Here is a 4,101-nt window from a genome sequence, read left to right on the forward strand (position 1 = left end):
GTGTTCCACGTGTCACAGCTTCGCAAGTGCTTCAAGACTCCTGAGCGCACCATCAACTTCGAAGAGATTGACCGCCAAGAAGATCTGTCTTATCATGAGCACCCCGTTGCTATTCTTGAAGAAACTGAGCGCAAGACTTGCAACAAGTCAATCAAATTCCTGAAAGTGAAGTGGTCGCACCATTCCGACCGAGAAGCCACCTGGGAACGCGAGGACCACCTCCATTCCGAATATCCAGAGTTCTTTCAGTCCTAGATCTCGGGACGAGATCCTCTCGTAGTGCTGGTGTTGAGGATATAGACCTGGGAGTCACCCGCCAGGAGGGCCGGGTTACACTAAGGGTCATTGCCAGAAGCCCGGAGCTAAGTTTCAAGATAATGGGCCAGAGATGGGCTGAGACCCGGCGATGGCTTATTGCCCATAGTTATCATCATTGTTATAGTAGACTTGTAGTGTAAGGCAAGTATTGTTTAGAGTCCGAGCCGGACACTCTTATGAGCCGGCCGGGACTCTAAGGGCCGCTGGGTGCCAACCTCCCTATAAAAAGGGACGACCCGACAGCGGTTTAGGGGCGACAACAATCTGATCGAGAGCCGGGCATAGCTGTTTAGCTCCCTGGTTATCGAAACCCTGATTAATACCACCTCAACTGGACGTAGGCTTTTACCTTCACCGTAAGGGGCCGAACCAGTATAAACCCTCGTGTTCCTTGTCCCACTTAACCCCTTCAAGCTTCCCAATTGCGATGGCTCCACGACTAAGTCCTAACCCGAGGACAACTGCCGTGACAATTCCACGACAGTTGGCGCCCACCGTGGGGCTGGCGCACGGTGGATTTGAGTTCTTGAAGGGCAGCTTCGAAGGGCTCAAGGGATACGCTGTGGGCCGGATGACCAAGAGTTGTCGCGGCAAGCTCTACATCAACGATGCGGACTGGGGCCCCGACGCCGGCTCAGTGGAGTACGGGTACTGGATCACCTTCGGTGGAATTCATGTCTTCATCGGCAAGATTGGAGAGCCGGGCCCCGAGCCGGATCTCCGCGCCGGTCTCATCGAAACGGCTCAGCGCGCACGACCCGCCCGGGCCCGGCCTGCCTTAAAGCGCGTTTTTGTGGGATGCATCCACGGAGGGCCCTCTGATCCATCTGGGTCTGGGGATGAGGCGGCCGCCGGCTCTGACGGCGAGTCGGCCGCTGATGAGTCAAACTCGTTGTACCAACTTCAAGATGGCAGGCTCATGAGTTATTCCGATGGCAGCAGTATTCCGGACCGTTTTGAGCCGCCAAGTCAGGTTGGAGTTTTTATGGCTGGTGCGCAGCCTGTTCAGAACCCCGCTTCCGGATCGGAAAACCCGGTGCCTTCCCCGGCTCAGGTGCTGATGGATCTCACGGATAAGATGACGGCCCTGTTAACCGCAACGGTCGACCCGGCGGATCAAGTTCAGCATGATGCGGCGGTGGCACAGCTAAAATTGGATCTGATTAAAGCTAAAGAGGACCTTGCAGCGGAAGGGATCAGACTGGCCGCAGAGCGGGCGGCTCTCGATGCCCGGACTCAGCTGATTCAGGCGCTGTCCTTCCAACTCACGATGGATCAGAACGCGGCCAATGAGGTCATGAGAAGGAGGCATCAAAAGGCTCAATCTCGACTCCCGCCGGTTTACGATCCGCGCAACCTCTTCAACACACCGGGTGCAGGGTCTAGTCACCCGCCGGGGGTCGTAGCACCCGGATCTGGACCCCTTATTCAACCACGAGTGATGGGGCCTCCCCAGGGGCCCCCCGCCCCGCCTCAGTATGTGCCAATACCTCCGGGCCATTATAATAACCCGCTGGAGAACATGGTCGCCGCAGCGGCACGGCTGGCGGCTCTGCCCGTTGATGGCGACTCTCCGACGGCTATTGAGACCCGCCGGGTCAGAGAACTCCTCCAGATAGCGCTGGCGCAGCAAGAGGCGTACTCCTATAGCCGGGATAGGATCCATTCAACCCCTCGTCCAGGGCAGAGCCCGAGTTACAGCCGGCACATGGTCTCGGCGACCGGCTCAAGTAATGTCCGACGCCATGACCCGCCCCCTGGTCATGGCCTGACTCATAATGGAGCCTTCTACGTAGCAGACCAAGCACGCCAGGAGGCGGAGCAGGCGCCTCAAGTGATGGCTTACCAGACCCCCCCGACTTATCCGATGATGTCCGTTGATGCGGGTATCCCTACTAGCACCGGGGGTGTCCCGTGTTTGATGCCAGCTATCCGTAATGAACGTCTACCCAAGGACTTCAAAGGACCTAGGAAGGTGCCTAACTATACAGCAGACTTACAGCCGGCAGCCTGGATCGAGAGTTATGAGATGGCTATGGAATTGCTGGAAGTCAGCGAGGCGGCCATGGCCAAATATTTCACCATGATGTTAGATGGAACTGCCCGCACGTGGTTGAAAGGGTTACCGCCGAACTCCATCGGGTCTTGGGCTGAGCTGAAAGCCCGTTTCATTCAAAACTTCAAAGATACCTGCAGGCAATCTATGTCAATCGTGGATCTGACTAACTGTAAGCAGCAGGAGGGTGAATCCACGACCCATTGGGTTCGCCGGGTCAAGGAGATCATACATTCATCGGATAAGATGGATGCCGGCTCTGCAGTCTTAATGTTGGAACAAAACTGTCGCTTTGTGCCCCTAAAGATGAAACTCGGGCGGCTTAAGCGTGACTGTACTGATATGGGTACACTGATGGCAGCTCTTGTCAAGTACGCCGATTCCGATGGTACCAAGGATCCCCCTTCAGATGATGAAAGGGCAGGGAAGGGAAAGAAGAACGGCAACGGAAAGGGTCCTCAGTTTAGCCCGGGGAACCAAGGAGGAGGCAAGCGCAAGGCCGATGGCAGCCTAGAGTTTGTAGCCAACACCAACTCTCAAGGTAATAACCAGCGACGAAAGGGGAGGCCCCCTCCCCGAGGCGGCGGGTCAGGACCTTCTCTGGAACAGCTATTGAATGAACCTTGTCCGAGACACGGTTCTAGAGAGAAGCCAGGGACTCATCTGTGGAAGGATTGTGCTATCATGAAGGCCTTTAAAAACTACAATGGTCCGGGTGGCGGCTCAGGCGCCGGCGGCTTTCATGGCCCGGGCGGCGGGTCAAATTCCGGTCCTCAGAACGGTCAAGGGGGCTTTAATCAACAGTCTGGTCAGGGTCATCAACAGCAACAGGGGGGCTATCAGACCAACCCAAAGCAGCTTAGCGGTGGACAGTATCACGTGTTCATCACTAGTTTGTGCAAACGAGACGAGAAGCTTCACAAGAGGGCTGTTAATGCTGTTGAGCCGGCGGTTCCACGCTACTTACGGTGGTCGGAGCAGCCCATAGTGTGGAGTAGGGAGGATCACCCTCCCCGGGTGGATAACCCGGGCCACCTGGCCTTAGTGGTGGCTCCTCAAGTGGGAGGCTATAAGTTCACAAAGGTACTCATGGATGGAGGCAGCAGCATCAACATCCTCTATTATGAGACTTTCCGTCGTATGGGGCTAGTTGATAAGAACCTCAGCCAGTCAAATACTATCTTCCATGGTGTGGTACCCGGTAAATCGGCTTATCCAGTCGGCAAGATCGAACTGGAAGTGGCCTTCGTTGATGAGAACAACTACAGGGTGGAGAAGTTGACCTTTGAGGTGGTCAAGATAAGAAGTCCTTACCACGCCATATTTGGATGGCCGGCTTACGCCAAGTTCATGGCACGGCCGTGTTATGTGTACTTACAACTCAAGATGCCGGGTCACAACGGGACCATTACGGTTCACGGCAGCCGGAAAGTGGCTCTGGAGTGTGAGGAAGGTGACGCGGCTTATGCAGAGTCTGTTTGTGCCACAGAAGAGTTGAAATTTTATAAAGACAATGTTGACCCAACAGATATGACCTCTCTGAAAAAGCCAACCACGGAGAATGAACCAGCAATGAAGTTTAAATCAGCTGATGAGACTAAACTTGTTGATTTTGTTCCAGGTGACTCGTCTCAGCAGTTCAGCATCAGTGCAAATCTGGACCCGAAATAGGAAGGCGCGCTCATCGAGTTCATCCGTGAGAATAGGGACATCTTCGCATGGAAACC

The sequence above is a fragment of the Triticum aestivum genome, chromosome 4D, assembly GCF_018294505.1.
Source record: "Triticum aestivum cultivar Chinese Spring chromosome 4D, IWGSC CS RefSeq v2.1, whole genome shotgun sequence".
NCBI lineage: Eukaryota > Viridiplantae > Streptophyta > Magnoliopsida > Poales > Poaceae > Triticum > Triticum aestivum.